Genomic DNA, 13,624 nt, shown 5'->3' on the forward strand with positions numbered 1-13,624 from the left:
CAAAAAATACAACTTTTAAAGGGTTAATACTAATACTAAAACAACATGATTGAGTGATCGAACGGAAAAAGAACAATTTTCTTAATCGATGCGTAGTGGAAAAATACTGGTCTAAAAAAAGGATAACTCCGTTGTTTATTCAAACATCTTGGTCATCTTAAAAAAAGCGAAAAAAATAACATCCCTAGTTTGAATTGACCATCAACTGTTTTATTTGTATTAGTTTTTTGATGTTCGAAAGTGGCCACAGTGTAATAGTAGACTTGATGTCTAGAAAAATATTGTGATTCAACCAACACCGCCAGGCTAAATTCAGAAATAAATGACAAGTTTTGATTTAATTTTCATTGTTAATTTTGTATTATTTTTTCAAGTTTTTCCGTATCTTTTTTTTTAACTTCAATATAATTATTTATAATGTTAAAATTTGTTTCTTTTATATAATAACAATAATAATTTCTTCCAATCTTCTTCAATAAAATTTATGTACAATAAACAACAATTTTTACACAATACATTCTTCCTATATCCAGGCCGTCATAAAATTTTCTCAGTATCCAATAAAATAAATAACTATTCTCTCAAATAAACAAGGAGCTATACAAAAAATCAAGCAATAAAAATGCTTTTACTAAAATATGTACAAGAAATAAAGCTAATGGAAATTAGAGTTATTTGTGAAGATACTGCAAGAAAAGTTATAAAGAGTTTATTTATATTAAAATATCTAGCGCGGTAGTTCAACCACGGTGTCTATGGTTTTTAAGTCTGTGGTCATACTAGCATTGGCTAGAAATAGGTGTTGACGAATGTGTTTCAGCTCTGTAGTAATGCATCGGCGTTTGACCGCGGATGTCTTTAAAGTTCAGGCAAGCACCATGTTGCTTTAAGATATCAATACATTGAGTTGATCCAACAATTGCTGCAAAATGTAAAGCTCCTACACCGTCAACATTGAAGACATTCAAGTTCATTTGTGATTGTTGACAAATTTGTAATAAAAGTTCTGTATTTTCATATTGGATAGCGAAAAACATTAAATTCATGATGTATTCTCTATCTTTGTCATCATACTGGATCGTACATCGTTTTTGTGATTGGTTAACTGCGCATGTGCATCCCGACCCAGTCTTTGATTCTTGTAAACAAGATGTTGGTGTAATATCTGATGATGATCGCCGTAAAAATACGTTCGATTTGATTGGTTTCATCAAGTCTTTCGGCATCTTTTTGGTTGCTTTAAAAGTCTTCGGTAAAACTTCTTCCAAAATTTTCGAGGTAATAACTTTGATCATGGTATGTGTTATAAAAAATGTTATCGTTGTTGTCAATATATATCTTCTGTTTGTTGTCAGTAAAACTTTCTTAAATCTCCTTCTCTTAGTTTTGATGTTAACTCTATGAGTGTTTGTAGTGAACTGATTCTCCTAACGAAGGTACGACTCTTTTTATCCTGTTCATGTGACGTGACATTTCTATTTTAAGAGCGAAGCGACTGTAAAAAGAGGGAGAGAGAAAAGAAAGAGAAAAAGCTCATAATTAAAAAAAAACGAACAAAAACCGGGGGTAATGATAGCACATTAAAGCGTTTTTCGAGTTGGTCAGGATTGTGGGTTGCAAGTATGTTTTTTCATCAAACGACTAAATATATTGTAATTTAAAATGACGGTGGAAAAATTAAAGGGCAATTCAGGTAAAATTTATGGAGCAGTGAATAACAAGTGTGATAGGAAAAAACAGAACGTTTTTTGAGTTCAAAACCAGACATTTGGAAAGAAGACGGGGGTACTGATGTTTGTTATTGTGACTATAAAAAGTAACTGCGTTTTTGAAAGTCATTTGGAATCGGCTTATTACTACTGTTTTTTTGTCATTTTGTACCCGAACTAATTGGGAGCGAAAAACACGACATCTATTTATAACTTGAGAAAAGCAAAATGTCTAAAAAAGTCGAAAAACGAACCCTTAATATGTGATTTTGCTAAGACGAAAACGGTTAAGAGGGGCGCATGTTTTCGCATTTAGTTTTTCACACACTATATTTATTCTTTAATTATTATGCTATTTGAACTTTTAATTTACCCTCTAGTACCTCTTTTTGCTATTTTCCCTAGGCCAAGATATCCTTATTTAGCGATAAAGTTATTTTGGGATGGTACTCGAGAAGAATATGACGTACGTTGCATTATTATTAGAAAATCGAAAAATCATTATTTTCTAAAAAGCTCATCGGATGTGTCAAATTAAATTTCTCAACATTCTTCATGGAAAAATGTGTCGTTCTAATATCAAAGTATTGTGCTATTTTCGCGAAAACATATGATCATGATAAAAAATATGAAGGTTGTCAATGATTTGAAATAAACAACGCCTTAATTAGAAGCATCAGCAACAAACAAAAAAAGTTTATATTTTTTGCGTCCAAAATCCTCAATTACGTGCCTGAAATAATCCATGTTTGCTTTTACAGGAGTGGTTAGAAATCCCCGGGGGGGGGGTACTAGGGTTGGTGAATGAGGGGTATGTGCGGACGGGACCTCCGAAAACCGACCCTTAGAGAGACCAAATTTTAGTGAAAAAGTGACCCTTAGAGAGACTTTTTCGAAAATTTTTTTCTGATTTCAAAATTTCCTACCCTTAGTGAGACTTTTTTGTAATTTTTTCTCTCAAAATCAAATTTTTTTTCTAAAAATCGTGATTTTTCCCACCCTTAGAGAGACTACTTTGAAATTTCCTGATTTTTGTAACCCTTAGAGAGACTTTGAAAGGTGAAAAACCCGACCCTTACCGTCCGCACATACCCAGCACCTATTTTTGCCTAAGTACCCCCCCCCCCCGGGTAGAAATCTCATGACTGCAATATAGAATCTATATTTTATTGTAACTATGCCTTTTTCCTGGTAAATAAATGTCTGAAATTACTGTTTTGGGTTTTTAGAAGTGGTATTGTGAGCATTATGGTCCAATTGGTCAGTCATACCTGGTCTTATGAAATAAACTCTAATTCATAGACCAATCAAAATGCATCCCTTAAAGACCAGTAAACAATTCATAATAATGGTATGAGCAACAGCTTTCGTTTTCGAAACGATGCCAGTAGAACAACAATAGAATACCTTCAATACCTTTCAAAATATGATTACTCATTAAGAATTTCTATGAAGAGGGGATCGAAAATTATGTTTTTTTTGGTAATCAAAGTCTACTTTCATTTCTATAAAAAGCAACAACTATATTTAGTAACAATAAGTAGCATGGTAAGCGAGATGTGATTAGATGTGATTTAATGACATAGTTATGCCAACACCATTTTCATTGGTATGTGATCTGATCGATATGATGATAGTATGCATGCTTCAACAGAAATCTGATTTGGTGTGGTTGATATGAAAAAAATATTAATAGATAGATGAGTTGATGAAAATGGAATTGAACCTCAAGTCATCCGAAAATTTCTGTGACAACGTGTATTTCACAACTCAAGAGTTCAAACAGGTTTTCATAAGAACAAATGATATAAGATAATGATATTATACATGAGATTTCGAGGCACCAAAATTTAGTTAGTAATCCAGTCCAGAGCTTCGCGAACTCTAGAATATGCAAGTTCTTATAAAAGTACATACATGAGAATACCCACAGAATATTGAAACAAGAACATCTTAAGAATAATACTAAGCTTAAAACACAAAGTTGTAAAGACTTTGTTCAAGAGTTTTTTGACGTTCTTAGAAAAAATACGTTTATTTAGAATCGAGAATCAATAAAATTAAGACTATGTTCACACTATACCGGATAGCTTTTCGAAAAGGTTCAATAGCCCATCCGATATAATGTGAACGAACACCTTTCGGCATGAAACGCTACAAAGGACTCTCTTTGTTTACTGTGTTCACATTTGAGACGATGGAAGCGATAAAAAAGAGTATTATTAATATCTCAAAAACTTATTATCGTCTCGAAAGTCATATCGGATAGGGTGTTCACACTCAAAAGATGCAACGGTCCAGAATGTGACGGAACGCGACGTAGCAGTTAGGACATCGTATCGTCTCAACACCTATCCGCTACGAAAACCGGTTCGATAGGTTTTCTATCGTCTCGAAAATCATACCAGATAGGGTGTTCACATTAACCACTTTCTATCGTCACGAAAAGCTATCCAGTATAGGTAGTGTGAACATGGTCTAACATACCGCTAAAAAATACAGTCACTTTAAAAATAGATGCCATAAAAGCATCCTATTTCCTTAATCCGTTGTACTAATCGTTTCACTAAAGATGTTAAAAGCCTCTTAAAAAAGCTCGCTAAAAGATTTTAGCGAATTTTAGTTACTAAAATTGCTAAGGAAACAAAATTACATTTTCCAAGAATAGAATTTCTCGGTCGTTCAGAGATGTCATCAAAGAGGATATTATTTTCACCTGATGCTTTTTATAAATCTCTGATAAAATCATTTTTTACAAACAATGTGTTCTTCAGGAATATATTTAATCTCTACCCGGACGGTCGTTACAAGGAACGTTCATCTAACCTTATATTGGATGGACCAACATTTCCAGGGGGTAATCCGAGAAGAATTTCAAGGGGCCTAAAGAAGTTCCATGGTGTAAAAAGTTGTTCTTAAATATCCAGGGGGTAGAGGACTGATGTTAGTTCATCGATCCTCACTTTAAGACATTGAAATAATTTTTTCCAAAGGTTTTTTTGCAAATTTGCCATTTCCCAGGGGTATCTTATTCTACGCAATTCCAAAGAATCTTTTTTTGCCTTGTAAAGTTTCGTCTACCCCCGTGTATGGAAATTTTAGGGAACAGCCCATTAATGCTATGAACGTTGGGCGGATGTTGGAATGACGTTGGACGCCAACTAAGTAACCCTCTGACAATCCAAAACTTCAGGAGAATGCACTACACTCATATTCTTCAATCGAAACTCGAAGGGGGATCCCTTATCAAGAATAATACTGTATATCTTCTTAAGTGTAATCACGACCTTAAAATCTTTGGGTTCAGAGAATTTCTCAGAAGATCATCCTTAGAAAGTAGCAGGGTGTTTTTAGACAATTCCTTGAAAAAATCTCATTATAAGTGAGATGACTGCCGAAAGACTCGTGACTTTTATGTTGTTGTCAAGCCATAGTGACACGAAAGTGCAGAAATAAGCATTGTGATACCCCCTGATCAACAGTAGTTAAAATAGGGAATTTTCTTACGCAATGACAGGATATTTGAGACCAAAAAACAGGGGGTATCATTTTCTATAAACGTACAAACGGTAACAAAACAGTGTAAAATATACTACAATGGAAAATTGTCCTTTCGATCTGTAAAAATAACATGCAGTGAGTTTTAAAGTAAGACGATTCAAAAGTTTATTTCAGTGTTATTTTTCAAATTCCATTCCGAATTTGTAAAAACTAGAAATTTCCTCATTGACATTACTGACACTTGACAATAGGCGACAAGTCTATCATTGTGACGAAAATAAAATATTAAATGCTGACTGAAATAGAAACCTTGAGTACACGGTAGAGCTTATCTTTTTTGCAATTAGAAGTGGCCTGTAGAAACACACATGCTTGTTGTCACTGAATTTCCGCACAATACTAATAGAGACGCAAGAAAAGTCTCAAGTTTTTTTTGATTGGTCAAGTGCACCCTTAAAATGCGTGGTAAAATAAAAAAAAATAACACAAATAGTTTGTGGTCTCAATGAAGCCTTATATGGTAGCAAATGCAGGAGCATTGCAGAAAAGAGCAAGCTAAGGTTAGATTCTGATTCTGCAAATGGAGCAACAGGGTTTAGACCAATTGTCTACAATTCAAAACATTACGTCATAGAATCAGACGATCATCGTGCTACTCAGAAGAACTAAAGAACCATAATAATAAACAAGAAATATTCTTGAAGATAAACAATTGTAGTATTACCATATTTCACATCCGTCAATACAATCCGTCATAAACGTCAAGACTAAATCACAGACCAGCTGATGTTTATTTCGTGTTGTTCCTTTCTTATCACTGGTGTAATATTCTAACGGAAACATTTCTTTTCCAACCTCATTTCTTGTGAAAATTTGTCTTCGTAGTTGGTAAGAAGGAAATCAATTATTAGCCGTCTTGGTGATGAGCTTTTGGTAGGGATTTTTTACAAGACTTGTCCTGATTGGTGCTTTAGGAGACTTTAAATTTGTTACGACCAATAGGAATTCACTTTAAAGAAACCTTCAAGCTGGTATAGTGCATCTACGTGCATCGATATTCTTTCATTAATTTTACGCTACTCTCTTTAGCAACGACCACCCTAGCGTTTCTTGAAAACGTTTCCCAAAACAGGCACAAAAACTTACAAATATGATAAAAAAACAAAACAGAAATTGAAAAATTGTTTTGTCAAAGATGTGTCAGTCACCTTATTTTGTAACAGACTATTTACAAATAATATTGAATGATATGCAAAATACACAAAAGCCAGACACACGGCGAATATATTCGGTGGAAAGAAGTTTTGAATTCGTGGGAGGTTTCCAAAGCTCACGAACCTTATACAGGGGTACTATTTTTTGCGACCATGGCCGACTCATGGAAGTCATTTCTAAACACTTTACCAAAATTTGGGAATAAATTATAATTTTCAAAAAAAGCAACCAAAGCAATCGTCTGTACGTCTGTGGAGATGAAAAAGGTATTCTGTCTAGAGGCGCTACCCATGAGCCCTTTCGCTCAAGCTAACGAACCAAATCTTCGAGTGGATTCTGATTCTGCGCGCAAGACACGTATTGACTCTAAAGGCCAAGGGTCCGTAAGAGAATCTGTCCAGGTTTCCAGACCTTTTTAAATCATTTTCATCTAAATTTCAGATTCCCAAATCCACATCCGCTATATCCCTTTAGAGCAGTGCGTGGTATAGTCAGGTAGAATTGCATAAATACCCAGACAAAAATGGTGTAGAGATGAAATTTTGCACAGAGGTCCAGGAACATGTCAGGAATCACCAAAAAAGCCCTACCCCCAGGAAGATGGGAACACCCTCAAATCCATAATGGTGGACATGGTACTTTTTTCTACAATTAATCAAGGAGGGACCCTTGATAACTGATTTTTAATGGTTTCCAAATGTCAAAAATAACTAGACAGGGAGATTCCTCTAGATGAGTAGATAAAAAATGGGGTTACTTTTGAAATTTGGACCACGTGGTGCCGAGATATGACCTCTAAAGTCCAAAAAATGACGATTTTGATGACGTCAGCATTTTTACTAAGAACGATAAATTGAAATATCGACAAGCTCATCATGTAGCCCTGATCATGGGCTTTCAGAAAAATACATGGTTTAATATGTTTAGATCAGCCGTTGGCGAGATATAAAATCGTTTTAAAACGCTTATTTTTTTAAACTAAGATACAATGTTTTTAATTTTATTTCTTAAGATGAAATCGATTAAAAATGCCTTATCATTGATTTTGAAATTGAAATGAAATATTTTTAGCAGGCACATTTTTAGAAAAGAAAAAAAATGTAGTGTACGAAACCAACGAAATTGAATAATACACCATTAAGGACGTGACATTTCGTAATGTACCCCTAAAGATAGCTTTCCTAGGTTATTGATTCGAAGAATTTGGGCGAAATGGACCTGCAGTACTTTCAGTTTTATGTTTAATATAAGTAATCATAGTGAGTGGAAGAAATCAACTTTTTAAAGTGCAATGGCTGTAATTTTTTTTGATAAAGTTTCCATAACTTGAACCTCTTTAACTCCAATGTCTCTTTAATTGTCTTCTTATACCTTCACCTCAGTAAGCAAACTCATAAACACCTCCATAACTCGAATAAATTTGCGTTTCCCACGCCTGTTCGAGTTATGGAGACGCCACTGTAGTTTGTCTATTTATACACTTAATAAACAGACAAGTTTAAGTTCACAATATCCTTAAGCTCAGTCAAAACAAGACAAGTTGAAAATAGAACTTTAACACAAAGGTTGTTTTCGTGTTATTCAGCTCAAAAATGCAATATTTAGACTTCGTGACCATACTGTACCAAAATAAAATATAGGCTAAGTGACTCAGAGGTTTACAAGTTGTTTCCCAAAAGAATATGGGAAATACGGCATAAGTTGGAAGACACCTTCAACCTTCTAGAAACTTTGCCCCGGGGGATGGGGGCACTTGATTTTGAAAACGACCATACGTTCGGCCCAAAACTAGGTCTCTAAAATCGCACCCTTACAGTGCAGGAAAAATTTTGGCTGAAAATCGACCCTTATAATGCAATTTTTTGAAATGTTTTGCCCTTTTCAGGGCAAATTTTTTTTCAATTTTTCAATTTTTACCTCAAAATTTGGTATTTTCTCAAATTTTACACCCTTACAGTGCACTTTTTCCCACTTGCTCACAAATCAACCCTTACAGTGCACTTTCCAAAGCCCAAAAAACCTACCCTTAAGGGCCGCACGTCCGGTAGGTCACTTACCTGGAGTGCCCCCCCCCCCCCCCGGGAAACTTTGTCTTGTGGGAAAATTCCTTGTGTGGTAAATAGTAAAATAGACAACTAAGTCCCGTGGAGTATTTTCCAAAACAATACAAAACTTCATCAACTTAGTAGGTTTTAAATATTCAGAAACAAAATTACGCTCAGATCAGGTAACTATATATTACGCAAACAACTAATAAGATATATTAACTTGTCTGAAATGGAAACACCCACTATTAAGGGGGATGTTTTACAGTTATAGATATCACTTACAGTTATAACTATCTTCGTGAAAGTTTGGGCCGAGGAAGTTGATCCCTTAAACTACACATTTCTTTAATCACCGTTATCACCGAAAGTAAGTGAGAAATAACAAACTACGTGCAGGTCTAAAAGCAGTAGCGGTCTGGCTTAATTTTCTTGGTGGTGCAAACTATGAAATTGGCGCCCCTGGTATTTTTGTCCTTATTTGCGCCCTCCACCATTAAGTGAAAATATTAAACTGTAAGAGCAGTGACTGGTTGAAAATAACGCCCGGAATATCTGAGTTAACAAACTTTTATTTATAAGAAGGTGTGGTGGTAATGATAACTTGATATCTATTTCCTTGTTATTTAATGGTCTTTACTCTCCATTAAAGATCAATGGCTGAAAGAGGCCCCAAAAAATTCGAAAGTTGGCAGGAGTAAGGGTTATCTGTAATTGTGGCGCCACAGGCAAAAAAATTTGGTGTAAGAAAGGTCAAACAGCTTAAAAGATATTCTAAAAAGGAGAAAGTTAGTCGGCATAAGAACACAAAACCACAGCGAGCAGTTTCGATCAATCTTTCATTTTTGGGGTGAGCATCCCCTTTAACCCCTGGGGGATACACAACACTTCTCTTGCTTAGACTTTTCGCAATTCAATGTTGATAGTAGTTAAAAAGTTTGTAAAATAAATCGAAGCGCCGCAGGTGAAAAATTTACATTGCACTTATAGAAGGCGCTAAAAACGTGTCAAAGGGCGGCAAATCGCCCAACCAAACATGAAAAAAAATTTTGGCGCCCCCTTGAAAAGCTTTTTTGGCGCCCCTCTCAGGTCTTTCTGGGTGGTGCACTGCACACCCTGCACCCCCTGCCAGGCCGCCACTGTCTAAAAGGTTTGGTTCCTAAAAAGTACGACCAGAGCGTCAGTGGTGAGTTTAGACGGCATAAACAAAACAGTGCATATTTTATCAATAACTTTTCTTGATTGTGAAACAAGGTCGAAGCATCGAGGTATGAACTATAAGTTTCGAAATTCGGAAAATACTTTTGCAAAGAGAAATTATAATATTAAGTTGTGTAAAAGCAGGATGATCCAAAAACGACAAACGTTTATTTTGAAAGACACTCGGATGGTTTCCAATAGTTTGAAAAAAGGAACTTTTATTTTGTAACATTTCGGATAAAAAATGTAGCAATATGCCTTAGACCTTGAAAGTGCTGTATTAATATTACAAAACTTAGCTGGCCGAGAATGTTACATGAAATCACGAGATTGAATCTATTTTTACGTTTTGCCTTTATCAGAGCAAGCCTAAAACCACCACTCTTGGCTTACTACTAGCAAATGAAATGAAAATCTTAAGGACGCTACAATCAATTAGGCAACCTTTCTTTGATATCACCCACTTTGGATCAGACGAACCTCTTCAACTTTGTCTTCAAATTAATCGATATTTAGAGTTATACAAGGAGATTTAACTATGACACACAATTCAAGACTTTCCAATAGTTCTGGTGGTTAGTCCGAAAAAAACGACCAAATTGCTGTTCGAGGTCAAGGTTCACTTTTTGAACATTTGGTGCAAAAGAAAGTCTTTAAAATCGTTTACAGAAACATCCAATGAGCATATGCTAATCAAGGAAGATAAATTTCTGTAAAATGTCAAATTTGGCCCTTCTTTCTCCTTAATTAACTTAGGAAAAGTCTATCAGCAATTTAACTTTGAAGGAATCACATGTATTTGAAACATACGGTAATCACATTATGTCGATAAAAATAGAAGAGGTGGAGCTACAGGTCGATCATGTGGTTATTATAGCGGTATCAATTGCTTAATAACAAAGTTATTTTTACCCTCATAAAGATGCCTGATTTCTTTTTTGGCCAACTATAATATAAAAAGACTGAAACCGTTTGATAGATTTTAAAGATAAATTTCTAGGCGAGGCATTTCGAACTTTATCAGTGCACAAGAATCAGGTATTATGAAATAAGTAATATGCTATAACTAGTTAGTAATGAATGAATAGAACATAGATTAATATAACAGTCCCTCGTTATCTTTTGTAAAGGTAACACATGATGCTATGATAGTTATACAATTTCAGGGTCATCCCCCTTAAAAGGTCCACTGGGTGAGAATATCGAACACAACGACAAAATTTAGGTTTGGTGTTTGATTCTTGATTATTCAACACATGTGCCTGAAGGTCATGAATGTTCTGAACTAGGCTTACAAGAGCCCAAAAGTGCATCTAACCCTGGGTTAAACTCAATTTGATTAGGTACAAATTAGCTCGTTTGTCCCTTTTGCGAGATGCAATGAGCTGTTTCATAAAGCCATTGTGTACGGGATCGGTGGTTAACTAGCGAAATTATTGTCCAGGAGGGATTCCTTGCATCAGGTTATCACTTTATTCAAATACTCGACTCTCGGCAAATCTTTAGACACAGTCGCAAGAAGTTTACTACAATATTAGAGCAGTTGTTCAAATCAAAATGCAAAGAAATTGTTGCTGATAAAATGAGCACGTAGTGTATTACTTTACGGATATCAAGCAATTGCATTTTCATGGATGAGAAATGAAGTCATCTCAAAGCTATCATTCAGTAAAGACGTCAGCTAGCAACATTCTTTTTATACATAGGTCCTTTTTAGGGGAAGCGTAATCAAAATGGAATCACGAGATACACAAAATACGTTTACTTGCGCAGAGTAAGCATTCATGAAGGAATTATAAGCGACGTGTCAAGAAGGTTGGAATTTACTGAATTATAATCGCTTTGAAAAGACGAGAACTGCAGAAAAAAAAATTTAGCAAAAAGCATTTCAGGGTAGTTGAGTAATTGAAAATCCTTAAACTACTTATAACAACATTCTACATACTATCAAAGGGGTGCAGAGGAAAAAAAATTCTTTTCGTTCGTTAAGAAATCTACTTAACATAACTGAAATTTTAACAAGATTTACAAGTGGCAAAAAAACTTAAAATTACACTTCAAACTCATATTATAATGGTTGTATGATGACTTGTGGTGAAAGAAGTTTATTCCTTGACAGTAATTCGATGCCAATTTCTGCATACTTAAGTGTTTCTAATGAATTACAGGGATTTAATTGACGCGAATTTATACATTCCAACGGATTTAAACATATAAGAGGTTGCAATTGCAAGCAAATAGCATTGTTCTGAATTGACAAATTGGCACAATTGTCGCGTGCCCAGGACAAATTCAAACTGTTCGATACGAAACATAATAGTGTACAATGACATAAATTGTGAAATGTCTATAATCCTAAAACGCTAATACTTCTGTAATGTTTTGTCTGTTACTAGGGACGACAATGTAGCGAAGCAAATTTGCAAGATTGTGTTTTTTGCGTACAATGTCAAGATATGATACAACGCGTGTCCAATCCCGGAATTTTTATATTATGCTGCTAGCATGCTTGTTTCGTTTCATAGATTACAGCCCTAGGACTTTCCCATTTGTAGTTAAGTTAAAAATGCCTTTTGGCATTCTATTGAAGGTTCAACGAGTATTCTCTTTATAAGGCAACACTCGACCTCCATCTTGAGTTCTTGAATAAAGTACTTGGATTAGATTCTAGATGTAAATTAACAATGGTTTAATGGAGAAACGACGAAACCAAACTTTTGAAGTGCTTTGGGCTTTTGATTAGGATCTGTACTAGACTACTCGTTTGTAATAATGCAAATTATAATGTAGTTTCCATAAATCAACAGAATTTCAAAGAAAATATATTGCTGGATCTATGTGAATCGATAGACGCTGTCAGATTCGAAATCTGATAATTCCCTGAAAGGTATCAAAAAATATAAAAAATCGACAATGTCAGATCTATGTACGCTCCTGACCAGGAAACATTTTGGACCGGTTTCTCCATTATCATAATTGTGCAGTTGTTTTCTGGGAGGTCTCTCTAAACTCTCCGCTAAGATGTCATTTGACATAGACACTACAATTGGACAAACACAAAGAACACGGAGAGATGAGTTCGGATAGTGACAACAAGCTGAGCTACACTCCAAATGCGGGAGAGGAAGCTATAGAAGAAGTTGATTTTAAACAAAAAATAGGCTTCTCATTGGTCGGTTAAAACCCTTTGAACAGTGAAAGGAAACGAGTAAGATCGGCCCCTTTTTATAATTTTATAGAGTGAATTTCACAGTTCGCAATATTAAAAGATATAAATACCGTATCATGGAAGCTTTGTCATGTTGCGTTTTTCCTTTAGAATGTTCTAATCTTTGACAAGTGGAAATCTGCAATTAAATGAAATTTATATATAGAATGAATGAGTTCCATCATTTCTTTTAAAGAAAATATTGTACCAAGCGGTTTAAGGGGGACGCTTTTATTGCCTTAATACTGGACTCTCCGAAGCGTTTTTAATTACCCTCATCTCCCCGCTTCGTACGTACGCGAGAAAATCTGAACGGGGCCCCTTTGATGGTAGTCGATACGTTTGGTCGATATCGATACGTTTCGAGATATTTATATTGATCAATATTTGATTTGGAGTCTAAAGACCTATCTTTTAAGATCTCTTTAAAAAATTTTCAAACAATTTGTGAACCTTTTCAGGTTAGGAATTTCAATATTTTGTAAACTGATTGTGGTGGTCGAATCGAAAGCAGCGGCCGATGTGTTCTGAGAGTATGTTTCTGAACATTCAGGAGGATCAATCAATTTGATTAAAAAAAAACTTTTGATCTCTGCATTCAGTGATGTATAGTTTATGATATATTTTCTCATGCTAATTTTCCTAAGAAATATTATACATCTAATCTCTAAATTTTTCCAACGCTTGACCCTCCCCCTCAAAATTGAATTTTTAACACATTGTGGTGTGAAAAGGAAACTACGGAT

The 13,624-nt window shown here is 34.9% G+C and overlaps 1 protein-coding gene across 3 annotated transcripts in view; it reads right to left on the bottom strand.

Annotated features, from left to right (window-relative positions):
* LOC136824854 (U11/U12 small nuclear ribonucleoprotein 35 kDa protein-like) overlaps positions 1 to 13,624 on the bottom strand; it is a 69,280-nt gene that overhangs the window by 28,606 nt on the left and 27,050 nt on the right. The window contains exon 3 of one of the 3 annotated variants that reach the window (XR_010849179.1): positions 12,950 to 13,017. The exons of 1 other annotated variant lie outside the window; for it this stretch is intronic. The gene's annotated coding sequence lies outside the window, so the exon portion shown is untranslated. Of the gene's footprint in view, positions 1 to 330; positions 1,496 to 12,949; positions 13,018 to 13,624 lie in introns of those variants that run through there. One more of the 3 variants, XM_067080832.1, reaches the window with a different exon arrangement.

This window comes from Clytia hemisphaerica, unplaced genomic scaffold (genome assembly GCF_902728285.1).
Source record: "Clytia hemisphaerica strain Z4C2 unplaced genomic scaffold, Clytia hemisphaerica genome assembly, whole genome shotgun sequence".
NCBI lineage: Eukaryota > Metazoa > Cnidaria > Hydrozoa > Leptothecata > Clytiidae > Clytia > Clytia hemisphaerica.